The 18715-nt window shown below is 42.4% G+C and overlaps 1 protein-coding gene across 3 annotated transcripts in view; it reads right to left on the reverse strand.

Annotated features, from left to right (window-relative positions):
* The window catches only part of ADGRL1 (adhesion G protein-coupled receptor L1), a 624094-nt gene that overhangs the window by 116144 nt on the left and 489235 nt on the right, over positions 1-18715 (reverse strand). The window contains exon 1 of one of the 3 annotated variants that reach the window (XM_077470080.1): positions 6748-9024. The exons of the other annotated variants lie outside the window; for them this stretch is intronic. The gene's annotated coding sequence lies outside the window, so the exon portion shown is untranslated. Of the gene's footprint in view, positions 1-6747; positions 9025-18715 lie in introns of those variants that run through there. 3 annotated transcript variants of the gene reach the window in all.

Here is an 18715-nt window from a genome sequence, read left to right on the forward strand (position 1 = left end):
TGCTTATTCAGTACTTTTTTTCTAAACACATAAGTGTAACACAGAAAAGTGCATATAATACATATAGTCATATATTCATGTTTTTCATTTTTCTAATACATGCTATTTTACTTTTTTAATATAATTGTCCCGCGCTTTATACCTACCCCTGAAGAAGGAGACGTAGGCTCTCTGAAACGCATAGGGTGCTTAAGCATCAGAGATTGTTGTACTGTATATGTGTTGATTACGTTGTCTATGCATTCCTTGTTATATTTTTTATGACATTTACATTTAATAAACCTTTTTACACTCTATACATTTAATACTTAGTGTACATGCCTTAAAAGTCCACCATTAGGGGTTATCCAATCATTGGTAATTCTGAATCTGTGGTTTATTACATAACTCTCTATAACTATACAGTAACTCTGAATCTATGTAACTATACATCTGTGGCTCACTAACAAACCCCAAAAAAATATTTGGCTTATCAAATAACCATCTGCATCAATACTGTCATTCTAAATCTATAGTTAAATATATAACTTTCTGTAAGTATATTTTAGCTGATCTATATCGAACTCTTTATACCTATAATGTATTTCTGAATCTTCAGTTTACTGAGTAACTTTGGGGTTAGGCAAATAGACTTTTCAGTTTCCAATGAAAGTTGCAGTTTTCAAAAAGTGCAAGTGGTTGGTTATTCTTTGCAAAGTGAAATTTCAGCCCACTCACTAAGCTCTGGGGAAAATTCCGTTGCAATGTGCAACTTCCCTTGCAAAGTGAATAGCCTATTTGCCTTTAGTAAATCAACTCCATTAAATCCATGTCTCACCATATAAATCTGTTACTCTACCTTCTGCAGTATCTCTCTACACTTGACTACATTTATGTGTTCCTGTAGCTACACCTCACACTTTTCACATTCTTTTTTTGTATAAAAGATACCTTATATAACTGTGTAATCCTATTCATTACAACATTGTCCTAAATTGTGCCGTGTATTCCTGCATTTTCCATTTAAAGCAGGGTTCTACTCACAACTTTGCTGGTTGTCGGTGGGAAGTATCTGATCTCCTGCCAAATCTTTACTGCTTACAGATTGAGGATTCTCTAGAACATACTGCTATGTAAACTGCCAGCTTGTAGATTGTCTAGAAATACTTGCAAAGTTCCATTTGGCTGGTAATAGAGGAAAGGGGCTCTCAGATGAGCTGATATTGCTGAGTCTGAGCAGAGATCCTCAAATGAGGCCATGGAGAGGTGTGAAGACCAAGCAGGGGTTCAGATTCTTCCTCAAGTTTAAACCATTTGAATATGTTTCTTCTTTAACACTGTTCTAGGATCCCTATAGACAACATACTCTATATGCTAGCAAATATATTGCTAATTCTAAACTATCTTTCTTTGGTCTCTAAATTGTGCAACATCAAAGATACAAGTCCACCCATGTTATAAGAACAAGCCCCTTTAAAAGAAAACTTACAGCTCCAACATGTCCCTTCTGATAAGCAATCTTCCCGTTATAAGAACACCCCATCAATATATAAGTTTTAAGGGACAGTTGTTGTTTCTGCAGGCAGCCTATTAAGCACAATTTGGGAAAATACTGTGCTTCCATTTTAAATAATGATTTAATCCATTGCTTTATGCAAATGGGCTGGTATCATTAGAAATGTACAAGCAAACTGAAATACAACATGCCTTTTCCTCATACATGACATTACAAACCTAACACATGCTTCATAGTCTAGGGCAGAAGATGTCAAAGCAGTCATCAAATTCACCCAGTAATGAATGTTCTACAGATCTCCTCCAAGGAGAATCCATGATGAATGTGCCTACCTGGGCAGCCAGTGGTTAACCCACCACTTTTCTTAAAATTCAGAAAACCCGGACTGTCGGAGAAGCGTGAGGCCAGGTCTCAAGAAAATCTGCACTAGGGTCTTCCAGAGATAAAGGGAGCAGGCTAGACAGCATATGGGTTTATAGATATCAGATGCCACTCCTACCTATCCTTTCTTTTAATACCTAAGAAACCATTTGTCTAACCTCAGAGAACATCAGAACTAATTCAAGGTCAATGAAGACCAAACAAGGGATCAAGGTCAAGGGAATTTGTTGATAGCCTCAATTTGACCACATAGGATGAAATTAAGGTATATCACTGTTTATAGCTTTTTTAAATAACTTTTTTGATCTGATCACACTAAGAGAAAACCAAGGTACTTTATGCCTACACAATAAAGAAAAAAACAGAAAACATTGTTTCCTATTTGAGTGACCTCACCATGAAAAAAAAATCAAGGTCCTTTATAGCTGAAGTTCATTGTACCCACTCTAGCAGGAACCCAAGGAATTTTGCTGCACAGACATCTTTGCATTGATTAGCCAATTGGCACATTGTGACAGAATGCAATTTTTGAAAGGGGTGTCCTTGTAACCGGAGTTCCCTTACAATAACGGGATCAGCCTGGCTGTAAGATGTTTCTATCAGGGTGTTCTTGTAACAGGTTTTAAATCAGTTAAACAGCTTACACAGCAACGCAGAAAGAAAGGTTAATTTCAGACACCTGTAGGGAGAAGAGTGAAGTCAAAGATAGTGCGTGTTGTACGGTGGTGTGGAATCCGCCTGCTCACAAAGGAAGCCGTTAGACGTGACAAAAGCCTACAATGTAAAGACAGTTTTGTCACCAATTCATGAAATGTTGGGTGGAGACTGGTGGAGTCTGTCCCTCCCTTAATACAGTGAAACAAGCAGAAGGGAATGTAAGAAATACCTATATGAGAGGTAGATGCTTCTATGGAATCAAATGGGAATTATAGGAAGGAAAGCACTAAACAACTAGACTAAAAGGGTCTAATCAGGCAGCCAGATCTGCAGAGATAGGCTATATGAAAAATGTTAATTAGAAGGAGAAACTACATGGAGATAAAGGGGGGATTACAGGGATGGGAGAGGTCATATGAAGTGAAAGGATGAGTTACAGGTAGGAGTCATATGAAAAAAGAGTGAGTTTTAGACAGAGGGGTTTATGGAGTGATAGTTTGTGCTACAAGTAAAAGTTATAAGGATATTTAGGAGGAAATACAGACAAGGAAGTTACAGGGAGTAATAGGAGTATCTACAGACACAAAGGAGTAATAAAGAGAGTCAAAGGTTGAGGATTTATGAGGTAGAAGTAAGGTGTGCTATAGTGAAAAGTTATACAGGTTATGTAGAGGAGGACATAAGGAGACACAGAGGGAACCACAGAGAGTAATAGGAGGATATACAAACACAAAGGATTTATGGAGAAATAAAGGAAGTCATAGATAGTGGGGTTATGAGGGATAGTAAGGTGTGATACAAGGAAATGTTATACAGGTTAGCAATAGGAGGAGATATGGAGAAACAGAATGGTTTTATAGATTAATAAAAAGGGAGTCATAGATTGAGGGGTAGTAAGGTGTGCTACAGGGAAAAGCTATACAGGTTAGCAATAGGAGGAGATATGGAGAAATAGAAGGATCTAAAAACGGAAAAGTTTTCTAGAGTAATAAAGGGAGTCACAGATCGAGGGGTTATGAGGGGTAGTATGGCCTGCTATAGGGAAATGGTATACAGTTTAGGAATAGGAGGAGATACGGAGAAAGACAGAAAGGTTTTATAGAGCAATAAAAAGGGGATCATAGATATAGGGGTTATGAGGGGTAGCAAGGTGTGCTACAGGCAAACGTTACACAGGTTAGGAATTGGAGGAGGTTTGGAGAAATAGAAGGATCTAAACACAGAAAGGTTTTATAGAGTAATACATGGAGTCATGGACCCAGGTGTTATGGGGGTAGTAAGGTGTTCTTTAGAGAAAAGGTATAAAACTTAGGAAAAGGGTGAGCTATATAGAAATAGGAGAATCTAAAGACAGCAAAGTTTGATGAAGTAATAAAGGGAGTCATAGATAGAGGGGTTATTAAGAGTAGTAAGGTACGCTATTGGTAAAAGTTATACATGTTAGGAATAGGAGGAGATAACAGGAAAATAGGAGGATCTACAGACAGAAGCATATTATAAAGTAATAAAGGGAGTCACAAGTAGAGGTGTTATGAAAGGTAGTAAGGCGTGCTATGGGGAGAAATTATACAGGTTATGAATAAGAGGATATACAGAGAAATAAGAGGATCTACAGACAGAAAGGATTTATGGAGTCATTAAAGGAGTTATAGGCAAAGAGATCAAATGAAGTAGCTTGGAAAATCCATAGTCATAATCAAAGGAGGTAAAAAAACGGAGGAGGTTTTGGGACATAATAGGAGGCTCTATAGACAGAAACTATTATATGGACTAACAGACAGTGTTAGAGATAGGTTATAGGAAGTAGTAGGAGGGGTTGCAGCAAAATTAATAAAATAAATTAGAGGAAAGAGTTATTTAGTTTCATAAGAAGATTATATCAGGTCTTTATGTGAAGTCACAGGAGGAAATTTGGGATTAATAGCATGAAAAGGAAAGTGACATGAGAGAAAAATCAGAAGAGAGGAGTCCGTATGGATTTACACAAAGGGCTTTAGGTACAGGTCATCTAGAGTAAAAGGGGGAGGAAGGATATTTATATATATATATATACGAAACGGTATGAAGAGTTATTGAACAGAGGCAAGGGTCTCAAGAAGTTATAGGTAAGGGTCTTCATGAATTACCAGAAGAAGGCGATATATGGAGTCACAGTATGTGTGGATGAGGTGTGCAATGAAAAATGAAGGGTCTTACTACTTTAAATAACACAAAATTTTAGGATAGGTATATGGAATGTCAGGGTGACATAGAGGTTATACCAAGAGAACTCATGAGGTAGAGAATCAATATTAGGCTCTATATAAAAAAGATTATATGCAGCAATGAGAGAAAATTTCATGTCTTAATAGTTCCACCCACAGAGAAAGCTCCCGCCGTCCGTTTTTATATATCAATACACAGGTCTGGGCACAGGCGGAAGGAGAGACCAGATTAATGGCGTTAGTAATCAGAGTGCGGCACAGAGCAGACAGATGAGAGGTTAATCATCTCCACAGGGTGCTGTGTGTTATCAGCGAACACCACCAACCTCCCCCTTCCCCAGAATCCTGTTCTCAAATCCTCCGTGAGCAGCTAGACCATCTGAAAATGCACTATGGCCAAATATTATCTACATTTGTATCTGTCATATTTCCCATATGAGATTTGTGGATATTTAATAACACGGCACAAACAGCAGCGAAAATCCTATAGCCGCCACACAGAAACCAGCTTTCACCAGTCCGCTCATTCTAAACTATACGAAACCTTGTTTCTGACTGGTTTGACTGGAGCTACAGAATGTTGTTGCTTCTGTTATGGCTTCATGTATAAACAGAATCGGGAAGTGTCCCTGTTGCCCATAGCCACCACTTGAGCTGTACATTTTATAATGCACAAAAGGAAAGTGGAAATCTCATCCGTTACCATGAGCAGCGCACTTTTGTTTTATACATGAGGCAATGTGGGCTTGATTTATGAAAATGGAATGTATGTACAGGTCTCTGTCATCTATATCAGTAAATCAGGTCCCACTTTGGATTTTGAAATTTACACTGTGAAAGTGGAGTCTGATTGGTCGCAATGAGCAAGGGCCCAGCCTTATTAAAAAAGCCTGTTTGTGTATAAATCAACAGGCGTGCACGCTACCACACAGCTGCATATTTTGCCTCCATCTTCGTGCCACTTTATCATTTTTATTAGAGACAGCATGTACATTTACATAAGGTGTTGCTGCTGCTGTGATGCCCTTAGGCCTTTCCCTGACAGAAGCAGATGTTGTGAGGGTAAGGGAGTTCCCTTCCTTTAAAAAAAAAAGGGTGAGGAGGGAGAACAGATAAAAAGAACAAAATAAATAAATATATATAATTAAATTAAGTAGGAGAGTGACACAACGAGTGGGAAAGAGAGAGAGCGAGACTGAGCAGAGGGACGAGAGTGAGAAAGTAGGGGAAAAGCTGATGGGAATAATTGAGGTAGGCCAGGTTTCTGAGGGTTGCTATGGAAACATGACAGGATAAGAGGAGGGCAGTGAGGAATGAAGGTTGGCTGGAGGTTGCAGAGTATTGCACTTTTTATCTTATTGAATCCTGCTAACTGTAGCTGAGCTGTTTAAAATATGAAGCAGATTATCGCTTCACTGACTCTTTCTCTGCCGGAGACCTAATGCCTCCTTGAGAGGGCTGACTGGTCATTCTCTGACCCTGAGAAAAAATAAAAAAATAAAAATAGCTGCACCTTTTCCATTTATTTCATGAACCTACAATAATAGTTATTGTTATAGTTACTGATAATCTCCCTGGTGAACCTCATTGCTGAATACAGTGGCCTTTGGATATACATGTAAGGGACTTTCACGTATCACTTAATCTTACAGTGCTTAAAAAAATAAAGCAATAAAATAATAGCTGATCTCCCATGATGCACCTTCTAACCTTCCTTTTAACAAAACTTTAATCCTACCATACAGGCCTAACCCTTTACACTGCTAAATCCTTCCTCTTTCCATGCTATGGAGTCTTTCAGGATTTTTTTTTTGTTCACTGTTTCACATAAAACTCCAGCTCTTGTAATCCTTAAAAAGCGAAAGGGATTAGAGGGTAATAGGGTCAGCGAGGGGGAACAGAGGAGGAGGGGAGGTGGAGAGAGAAGGAAAAGTTAGGATTCTGACATTAATTATGGGCGGAATTAACGAGTCACCGTGAGGGTAACAGGAAGGGACTAATGAAAATTACCTTTTTGCTCCACTTCTATTCACGCATCAGAAAAGAAAGAGAGAGAAAAATATCAAATGAAAAAGAAGATAGGAAAAAGGAGAGAAAGATATTCATGAGTGTCATTACCAAACCTTCCCTCCCCTCCACTTTAAGGTATTACGAATTCTTCCCCTCCCTCCACCCCACATCCCCCACCACACAAGACAAGCCCAATTCCATATCCCCATTGTGTGATGTAGGGGAGGGGGAGGGAATCGTGGCTTCCAGTGGAAGGTCCTGTAAAGAGAGAGAGAGGTGTGCAGAGAGGAATGGAATTGGGTTTGGGGAACAGGGGGTTCAGATGGTATAAGAGAGTTTATGAAAGACAGAGAAGGTGCAAGTGATGGTGACCAAGATGGGTAGTGTATTGTGAATCGAGCAAGAAGGTTTACAGGAGATGAAATCCATGACTGAATGTGAAGAATGAAATTTGAATCTCATTTCAAGACCTTGTAAGAACAAAATGTTGAGGTGGGTATTGAGCAGCACTAGCCAAGCATAAGTAAAGAATGGTAAACGCAGTATGGAGGTAATATTGTGTGCACAGTCAGGAGAGTGCAACAATCCATATTGGGCATGGGTAAATGGGTTATCATGTGGGATCAATGACTTTTAAAACATTAAATGCAGGAATGTGAGGCCAGCATAAGCACAGTAGAGCAAATGTATGTCAGGTATAGAATGACTGTAAATGTCAATATAGGGATATATGCATAGAAGGGAAAGACAGAGTGGAAGGGAATGGTAGCGAATATAGAGGGCATAAAGAAAAGAGAGATGGTAGTAGATAACAAAGGAAGCATCAGTGAATGTAAAATGGTGTGGAAAAGAAAGGAGAAATAATGGTGGTGAACACAATTGGGGTGGAAGGGAGAGAAGAGATGGTGATGAATGTAAGTAAAGTGGAAGAGAAAAAACTTCCACTTTTTCAGAAGTGAACAGAGTGGGATTAGAACTTAAGAAGCACGCATCATGGTGAATGTAGATGGAGAGGAGGAGAAATGAGGAGGTATGATGGTGACTGGTAAATAGAGATGGGTCATAAAAGAAAGAAGATGGTATGGTGGTGAATGTAAAGGAATTGGAACGTAAAGGAGATGAGATAGTGGTGAATGGAGACCGAGTGAAAGGAAAATGTGTGGTGGTGAAGAAAAGGGGAAGGGATGATGGTAAATGGAGATGAAAGGGAAGGGAGAGGAGAATAGATGGTGGTGAATGGAGATGGCGTGAAGAGGAAGTGAATACCAAAGGGTATAGGATATAGGGTATAGGATAGTGGTAAGTGAGATGCAGAGAAGGGAAAAGTTATGGGGATGAAAGGAGAAGTGGAAAGGAAAGGATAAGGGATGGTGGGGAAACAAGAAATAATAAAAAGGAAAGGAGAAGAAATGGTGGTGAATGCAGAGGTATTAAAAGTAAAGGGAAAAAGAATGTTGGTGAACAGAGAAGGAATGGAATGAAACATAAAGGAATGGTAATGAATTTAGATTATGTGGAAGATAATGAATGAGGACTAGAAAGCAGAGGATAGAAAGTGTAAGTGAAAGAAATAAGTTTAATTGGATGATAAAGGATAAGGGATATGGAAAAAGAAGGTAATGGTAAAGGAATTTAAAGTGTGAGAGTGAAAGGAAGCAAGCGAAATCAGAGCAAATGAAAAATAGAAGTATAAATGGTCAACAATTGAAGGGAGGATTGAGAAAAGGACAAAGAGGATAGTTAATGGCGAGGGGATTGAAATGAAGGAAGAGGGTACTGAGAAGTGAAAGGATAAGCAGAGAAAATGGAATAGAATAAGGATGAAAGGGGAAGGAGAGAAAAGGGATGGAAAAGTATGGGATGCAATGGAAAGCAGTGGAAGTGGACAAGTGATTATCATAAGGCTAAATGGCAAGGAGTAGAGGGGTTTCTGAAATGCAAAGGTAGGAAAATCAGTCCTTAGATTCCTGGGCTCTGTAAATGAAAAAAAGGGAAGATGGAGAAGAGGACATTAGTGGTAAGGGGATGAAGAATGGGGGAAGGTGAATATGACCGTGCAAGATTTAGGAAGAGATACACTCAAGGAATCTGCAATGTAAAAGTTAATATTGATATTTATAGACAAGCAAACACAGGCAGTGAATGTCAAATAGGTAGAGATTTAGCAAAAGGTGTTAAGGTTTAGCAGTCCTTATCTCACACCCATAGAAATAGGAATTATGGAGTGCTAAACCGTGCCACCATCTGATAACTCCAGGGCAGAGGAATATATTGAGAGATGAAGACAAGCAAAGAGAGAGAGAGAAAGGCAAAGCAAAAATCTTACTTAGAAAAAAACTGACATATGTCATTCTGATCAAAAGATGAAAGCGTATATAATGTATATTATAAGAGATATACAGCAAAAGATAGAGTCAACTGAAGCGACAGCAAGAGACTGCAAAGACCGAGAGACAGGTAAAGGGAGAAATAGACAGAGCACGACAGCCTTGGCAGAACATCCTGGGGATAGAAGTATTATATTAATGAGCTGAACCTGGAAGGGAAATCAGAGGGTTAAACCATTAAATTCACAAAGTTCACCTCGTCTCTCCACAAGGCTCCACTAAAATGGAGAAAATAGCCCTGTGCCAAAATGCAAGGCCTGCAGAGCACTGTGGAGACCTGTCAGTCTATCAACATACTAAAACATGTTCAGAGCAATATATGGGTGCAAATCAATATGATATGTGTGCCTTCTAAGCAGAACTACAGCTTATGTGTCTATGGGGGTCGATTTACTAAAACCGGAGAGTGCAAAATCTGGTGGAGCTCTGCACAGACACCAATCAGCTTCCAGGTTTTAATGTCAAAGCTTAATTGAACAAGTTGAAGTTAGAAGCTGATTGGCTACTACGCACAGCTGCACCCGATTTTGCACTCTCCAGTTTTAGTAAATGAACCCCTATAAGTGACTGAGTACCTATTAAATGCATGTGAATATTCACCTCATGTGTCTGGTTGTGTGTGCAGTGCATTGCAATACGTTGCTTTGGCAGGGTATTCATACATCAGTAAACATGCCATGGAAACTACTCAAGAAGCCATTACAGGAAAGACTAATGCCATTGTAAATCAGGCTCAATATGGTCTTTGTAGGGGGGCTTGTTACCTACAGTATGTACATACATTTGAAAATATGCCATACATTTTGAATTATTTAATACTCTGTGAAGTCTTGAATTAGAACTCACCAGACAAGACAAGGACCCCTGGTGTAGGTAGTGAGCTTACATAAATTACAAATAATTTCCTAATGATTCTGGATTTTTGTAGTCATTTCAGGAGTGTTTTAAAGAATACCTGCCCTCCTGTTACATAGGTAACACTATGCAGCTGTTCTAGAGTATCTTAAATTTCTTGCTTTTGTATATTTAACCAGTTATGTCCTAAAAATGTAAAACAAAGTACATTAGGCATACCCTATACGCCCTGATCTTTCTCCGCTCTCCGCTCCTAAAGCTGGTATACTGATAAAATTGGAGAGAACCGGTAGACAGAATGCTTTGTATCTCAATTGTGACTGCAGTGGCCCCCATGTAAGATAATGCCAGCAAACCATTTGCAGGTATCACTTATAAATACAGTACACTGTAACAATATTATAGTTACAATGTATGCACAAAAAGTATTTAATATGCTGATCAAAGGGATATCCCTCAAAGTAACCTTACACAAAAAACATTTGTGTAATTTTTTCCTATTAAACTCCCTTATTACCCTTAGCTTTCCTTAAACAGCTCTAATGAACTCTACTTATCTTAAGTATTTTTAAACTATTTTATTTTAACAATAATGTTTTTGTTTTTTTTCTTTTATTGTGTTCCTTTGTGTTAATTGTAAGCACTGCATTAAAATAATCAGAAAAATTCAAAATAAAAACTTTGTTGTATGTGTACATAACTGCCCTGCTTTGTACCAGAAATCTAATTCAAGTGTCATTATATAAATAGATATAATGACAGAATAAAATGAGCAATTTTTAATTACAACAATAATTATTATTTTTTTTAATTATCACTGATCAAATTAAAGAAAAGAATATATACATTTTTGATTTGTCGTGTGCTTTTACATGTAGATTGTGTAGAAAATGTTTAAAAATTAAAATTTTTCTTTTTTTTATTACTATTAAATATTTGCCCTGCTTTGTACCAGAAGCTTAATTTAAGTGTCATTATAAATAAGTAATGATAGAATAAAATTTGCAGATTTAATTACAGCAACAATATTTTTTTTTATGCTATCGCTGATCAAACTAGAGAAATGCGTATGTTTTATTTTGCTATGTACTTTTGCATGTAGATTGTGAAAATTAAAATAATTACAAAAATAGAAAAAACTAAAACTTAATTTTTTGTAGATAACTGCCCTGCTTTGTACCAGAAACTTAACGTGACATAATTAAATAGTAAAATTTAGCAATTTTTAATTACAGCAAGCCTTTTTATTTTTTAAAGCTTCAAATTAGAAAAAACAAACATATTTGTGTTTTGTTATGCCCTTTTACCCATAGGTTATATAGAAAATGAAATAACAATTGCAAAACAATCATTCCAAAAAAGCATTGTCTGGCCCCCCAAAAATATGTACCGTATTTTTCACTTCATAAGACGCACCTGACCATAAGACGCACCTAGGTTTTAGAGGTTGAAAACAAGTAAAAAAAATATTCCAAACCAAATGGTGTACTAAAATATTTTCCAGTGCCCATGAAATGCAGAGTGACCATTATTATAGAAAATGCAGAGTGATAATTACCATAGAAAGTATTGGCAGGGTATGGCAGAGTATTGGCAGGGTATGGCAGAGTATTGGCAGGGTATGGCAGAGTATTGCAGAGTATTGGCAGGGTATGGAGGGAGGGCTGTGACTGCACTTGTCACAGAGCAGCGCTGTGGGCACCACAGATGCAGCCCACAGCGCTGCTGCCATCCGATCTCTCTCCTCCACTGTACAGATCTGTACACAGAGGGGAGAGAGGAACCGGCATCATCGTGACGCTGGTTTGTTTACAAGTGATCACTCCGTCATTTGACGGAGCGATCACATTGCAAACGGCGAGTGCACCAAGATGGCTGGCGCTCCGAGGCTAGGCCGAAGTAGTGGCCTTTCCTAAGGCCGAGGCCGCAGAGTGCTCCGGAGCGCGGTGGGGGGTGGTGCCAAGCGTTTATTCGCACCATAAGACGCAGGCACATTTTCTCCCATATTTCTGGGGGAAAAAAGTGCGTCTTATAGTCCGAAAAATACGGTAAATTACTTGCTACTTATTATTATGACAAAGCTACTGCTTAATTAGGAGGGCCCATAGTGGAAATGTAAAAATTCATCTGGTACATAAAGGTATATAAAGGGTATATGGATGCGAGCGCTGCAGTGAGTAACACGTTGCTGCTAGTAGATAAACGTTAACTGGCGGTGGTCTCGGTAGCCCATATAAAGCTATACTTTTTGCATACAAAAGAGCAGTAAGCTAACCAATCAGTACTCATCTTTTACTGCTCTGATAGCTCAGAACAAAAGAATGGTGAATGCAGTTTTTTGTAAATCAGGCCAGGCTAAATCAGCCCTAAGCTTTTCAATTCTGCTGCTATATTCTCTGTAATGAGAACAAAATAATTTTATAGGGTGTGTGAGACCTAATGCTAATGGCTCCCTTGTAATGGTTGCAGCAGGTCAGTAGACTTGGGAACTCCATCAGAATTCCTAAAATATTAAAGGCCGCTCAGATCTGTACATTGCGGTGTGTTGTGTTAACGCATTCGTGTTAATTTGCACTGTGTTAAGGCATCACTATCAAATGAATGGGCTGTAAACACACACCAGAATGGACTGAAAATCGGATATACACCGTTTATTCTAACATAGACCACAATACACTGGAGCGCGGTAGGGCATTGTGGTGCTCAGCAAAGTATGTGAGTCAGAGGTGAAATGGGGTGCCATTGACAATGGATGGCATTTTAAACTGCTTATGTACATAATCTGCATTGTGATGTTTGGCATGCGAGAAACAACACTACAACTAAACTTTTTTTCCCAAGCCTGAGCTACCACTTTTAGCTTTCGTGGCCCTTTCCTAGTATACTGTGATAATCTCACCTACAAGACACAAAAACATGATTGGGGTTACATACTCCATCCTAAATCATGGCTGGATCTAGGGGGCTCGGTGGCACTTGTCAGAAGGAAGCTGCACCTGGACTACTGAGCATCTCCTCCCATCCCCACACTGCACACAGCCTGGGCACAGGGCGCACAGCAGAGTTTATTCTTCCCGCACAGCACACAGCTGAGATCAGATTCTCTTATGCCGCGTACACACGGTCAAACTGTATGACGTACTTAGTCTGGCGGAAAAGTACGCCAGACTGTCCGTCGGAATTTCCGAATGGGCTACTTGCCCACACACGGCACTTTTTGAGCGGACTAATACGGCGTACTAAGTCCGCCGTACTATCCACCCTACTTTTGAAATGAACAGACTCGCCCACACACGCGGAGGAAAGTCCGCTCATTTCGAGCGCGTCTCCAGGTAGGCGGGGCCCACAAAGGAGACATCGCTGGCCCCGCCTCCTGGTATGGACTTAAAGGGGAACCCCAACGCCGAAAAAAATCGGCGTGGGGGTCCCCCCCAAGTCCACAACAGACCCTTGTCCGAGCACGCTACCCGGCCGGCCAGGAAAGGGGGGCGAGCGAGCGCCCCCCCTCCTGAGCCGTACCAGGCCGCGTGCCCTCAACATGGGGGGTGCCTTGGGGAAGGGGGGGCCGCGCGGCCCCCCCCACCCCAAAGCACCTTGTCCCCATGTTGATGAGGACAAGGGCCTCTTCCCGTCAACTCTGGCCGATGGTTGTCGGGGTCTGCGGGCGGGGGGGCTTATCGGAATCCGGGAGCCCCCTTTAATAAGGGGGCCCCCGGATACCGGCCCCCCACCCTATGTGAATGAGTATGGGGTACAATGTACCCCTACCCATTCACCTGTAAAATAAAAGTACAAAAAAAAACACAACACACGAGATAAAATACTTTATTGCACAGCTCCGGGGGTCTTCTCGCCGGACTCCTCCGCTATCTTCTTGTAGCTCTTTTGCTAGCGGAGGAGTCCGGCTTTCTTCCTCGCTGCCGGCCTCTTCTCCTGACTTTGGGGGTCTTGTCCCCCTCTTCGGTTCTTCTGCCGGGCCACCGCGCCTTCTTATAGCTCTTTTACAGGCGGTGGCCCGGTCTTCTGTCGCCGCCGCCGCCGCCTTCCGCTCTTCTTCTTCTTCTTCTTCTCCGGGAGATGTTGACTCGACGATCTCTCCGGCCACAATGCCAGGGCCGTGCTGCGCGGCCACTTATATAGGGACAAGGGGCGGTGTCACATGGCTTTATGTCACATGGGTTGGTCACATGGGTTGATGTCACATGGGGACTATGACATCGTAAGGGGGCGGGGTCACCATGTGGGGCCCCCTTTCCTGGCCGGCCGGGTAGCGTGCTCAGACAAGGGTCTGTTGTGGACTTGGGGACCCCCACGCCGATTTTTTTCGGCGTTGGGGTTCCCCTTTAAGTCCATACCAGGCGGCGGGGCCAGCGACGTCTCCTTCGCGGGCCCCGCCTACCTGGATACCCGCTCGAAATGAGCGAACTTTTCTCCGGGCGGGAAAAGTCCGCTCATTTCAAAAGTACGGCGGACTTGCATACACACGGCCGGATTGTCCGCCGAAATGCGAGTACGACGGACAGAATTTCGAAAAAACCGAAATTCTTAGTACGCCGGACTGCACGCTGAAAAAGTCAGCTGAAGCCCACACACGAGCGGACTGTCCGCTGAAATGTGTTTCGGCGGACTAAGTAGGCCATACAGTCCGCCCGTGTGTACGCGGCATTACAGACACAGATGCAAACTGCATAGTGTGTAGCTCGCTGCTATGTTCCAGTTCTGGTCTTTGAAATTCCCAGGCCGGAAAGGAAGTGCAGCTGCAGTAGCCAACTACATGCTATGCAGATCGAGGCTGTGTCTGTAAGAGAATCCAATCTCAGCTGTGTGGGAAGTTCTGCTGCGTGCCTGCCAGCGGAAACCCTTGTCCTCTTTCCTGCTAGCTTTGACCCTCTGTCCTCCGCCCTGCCAGCAGTGACCTTTGTCCTCTGCCTTGCCAGCAGTGACCCCTGTCCTCTGCCCTACCAGCAGTGACCTCTGTCCTCTGCCCTGCCAGCAGTGACCTTTGTCCTCTGCCCTGCCAGCAGTGACCCCTGTCCTCTGCCCTGCCAGCAGTGACCTCTGTCCTCTGCCCTGCCAGCAGTGACCTCTGTCCTCTGCCCTGCCAGCAGTGACCTCTGTCCTCTGCCCTGCCAGACGTGACCCCTGTCCTCTGCCCTGCCAGCAGTGACCTCTGTCCTCTGCCCTGCCAGCAGTGACCTCTGTCCTCTGCCCTGCCAGACGTGACCCCTGTCCTCTGTCCTGCTGAGCCCTGTTTTCCACCCTGCTGATCCCTGTTCTCTGCTCTACTGACCCTGTACATTGACCCAGTGACTCTTGTACACTCCCCTGATGACCCACTGTAAACTACCCTTTTCCCTCCCTATCCTAACTGCTGACCCTATCCCCTGCTGACCATCCCATCCAATTGCCCCCAGACAATTTTTACTTCATCCCCACATCATAAAGGCAAGATCCGTCCCCATCCCAAGTGAAAACAAAAAGGATTATACATTTTGAGATAGTTACTTTCCTTTCTTAAAGCCTGGTCCCTAAACCCCCCCCCCCCCCCCCGCCCTTAAATTAGATTAGCCCCAACCATCTGGCTTCTGCTGGCAATAGATTTTGCTTTTAGTGTTTTAATATTCCAGTTTTGCAAAGTGTTCAGTCCAGCTACATGATGCCCTTTTCCTTTCGGACTCTTCTCTGAGCTGATGATCCTCAGTGATGACATCAGTGCCACTCTCTGTACCAGTACTATATGAATCATGGTCCGGTGATGTCCCCAGAGAGAACAAGGCCATAATTCACAGTATGTGCCACTGGTTGCCATTTGAATGCAACTGGTTACCATTTAACATGGAGAATGAGAACATCTTGTAGAAAAGAATAGGTAATATGTGTGACAGTTCTGGACTGAAGAGGAACCCAGCTGCTTTTTTTTCTCCACTTTCTGGAGGATCTATTTACAAAGTAGAAATTCAGCCTGGAGATTGGCTTTAACCACTTGCTTACTGGGCACTTAAACCCCCCTCCTGCCCAGACCAATTTTCAGCTTTCGGCACTGACGCACTTTGAATGATCACAGCTGGGGTTTTTATTTTTTGCTAAACAAACAAAAAAAATTACAATTTTGAAAAAAAAACAAAAAAAAAAACATGTTTAATAGTTTGCTGTAAAATTTTGCAAACAGGTAATTTTTCTGCTTCATTGATATGCGCTGATGAGGCGGCACTGGTGGGCACTGATAGGCTGCACTGGTGGGCACTGATAGGCTGCAATGATGGGCACTAATAGGCACAGTTAAGTTGGCACTGATAGGCAAAGATGAGGTGGCACTGATGGGGACAGATAAGTCGGTACTGATGGGCACAGATAAGGCGGCACTGATGGCCACTGATAAGATGGCACTGATCGGCCCTGATGGGTGGCAAGGATGGGTGGCACGGATGGGTGGCACGGATGGGCACTGATAGGTACCACTGATAGGTGGCACTGATGGGCACTGATAGATTTTACTAATGGGCACTGATAGGTGGCACTGATGGGCACTGGTAGGTGACACTGATGGGCACTGGTAGACGGCACTGATGTGCAGCAGCACTGTCCAGGCACTGATTGTGTGCACTGATAGGTGGCACTGTGGGCACTGACATTTGGCACTGGTGGGCAATGACTGGTGGCGCTGGTGGGCACTGGTAGGCGGCACTTGTAGGGGGCACAGGTGGGCACTGAGGATCTGGGCACATCGCAGTGATCGGGACTGATGTCCCGCTTACTGCCGACGGTGATCGCCCGATTACCGGCTGTGTTGACATCACGTGATCAGCTGTCATTGACTGACAGCTGATCACGTGGTAAGAGGTCGGGATCGACTCCTTACTCCGATCTGTGATCCAGCCAGTCTCATAGACTCGCTGATCACAGAGTGCGCGTGCGCGCAGGGCACTCGTGCACGGGACGGCATAAATAGACGTCGTCCTGGCAATGCAGGTCCGCATTGTAGCAGTCATTTGGCTATAGTGTGGATCTCTAGAGGTTAAAGTAGAACTATAGGCATTTCCATTTTGGATAGAGTAAGGGAGGGTCATAACACCTGTCAGATTTTTTTTTTCCTGCCATCTGTGTCCCATTTCCCTTCACTTCCTGTCCCATAGCCAAACAGGAAGTGAGAAGAAATCCCTGCACTAAGGAAATCCATTGGGGTCCCCCAGGTCACCAAAACTACTATTACTTTACTATTACTTTTCTGGGGGCAACCCAAAATTTGATATTTCTTTTTTACTTTTATTTTCTATGATAATAATAAACAGGACAAATGGAGAAGGTGAATCTCCCTAAAGGGGGCACAGACAACAATAAAAACCTAATACGTGTTCTAATCTCTCTCCACACCATACCTTTACTTTAGTTATACAGTACTTTAAGTATCTGTGCCTTGGAACTGAAGTCTACCTGACAACTGAGTGAAAGATATGAGCACTAGTGATGGCCGAACGGTTCGCCCGGCGGTCGTTTCGCGGCGAATTTCCGACATTCGCGGTCCGCACGTTCGAACGCCTTTTTCCGTCGTTCGCCGCGGCGGACTTACGTGTTTAATGTATACAAGAACTTTAACCTTTGGTGACACGTTTATCATGTGATACAGGACAGCCAATTGAGACATGACAGCACATGGACACTTGTACATTCCCCCTAACCTATAAATACACCCGATCCGGTGGCCATTTTACATTCTTTCTTCTGTTAAGATAGGGACAGGTTCCTGTGTGGAGTAGGGAGAGATAAACCACTAGCTATTTGGTACACAAAAGTTCTTTTCAGGACTGGTATAGGTGTTAGGTGTTGATAGGTTTGCTGTGCTGCTGATTCTTGCAGCAGCCTGAGTGTCTTTTGTTAGTTTAGAGAAAGGGAAAGGACGGTGTATGCTACAGGGACAGCCAGATTAGTCTTTCATCATCATCATCATCATCATCATCATTAGCTGTTACTATCAAGGTCCACAAAAGAGCTGTTCCAGTAACCACTAATCGTTCTCTTTTTTTGCCAATTTGTATAGGGACAGGAAGGAAGCAGTGTTGTCAGGCAGTGAGGGTAATTTTAAAGACTTGCTGTTATTATTAGTTCCACAAAGGTTCTTTTCAGGACTGGTATCAGTGGTACAGTAATAGGCTTGTACATGTATAATATTCTTTCTTCCAAATATAGAAAGGATATTATACTTGACTGCTGCCCTTCTGCTGCAGTCTGCTAAACATTCACAACTCACTTGTTCCACAAAAGTTCTTATAAGGACTGGTAACTTGGTATAGGGTGCTACGGTACATAGGCTTGAGTGCGGTACAGTCTGCTGTTCTGTAAGGACCGCTATCGGTCCACAATAGATAGGGTTGACGTGCACCACTGCTGACCGCTGCCCTATACTGCAGCAGTCCTTCAGCGGTATAGGGACTGACGTACAGTCTGCTAATCACTAACACACAACCTGCTTGTTCCACAAAAGTTCTTATAAGGACTGGTAACTTGGTATAGGGTGCTACGGTACATAGGCTTGAGTGCGGTACAGTCTGCTGTTCTGTAAGGACCGCTATCGGTCCACAATAGATAGGGTTGACGTGCACCACTGCTGACCGCTGCCCTATACTGCAGCAGTCCTTCAGCGGTATAGGGACTGACGTACAGTCTGCTAAACACTAATACACAACCTGCTTGGTCCACAAAAGTTCTTATAAGGACTGGTAACTTGGTAT

Source organism: Lithobates pipiens, unplaced genomic scaffold (genome assembly GCF_037356315.1).
Source record: "Lithobates pipiens isolate NorthernLeopardFrog02 unplaced genomic scaffold, aLitPip1_a1.2 Scaffold_8, whole genome shotgun sequence".
NCBI classification, from domain to species: Eukaryota; Metazoa; Chordata; class Amphibia; order Anura; family Ranidae; genus Lithobates; species Lithobates pipiens.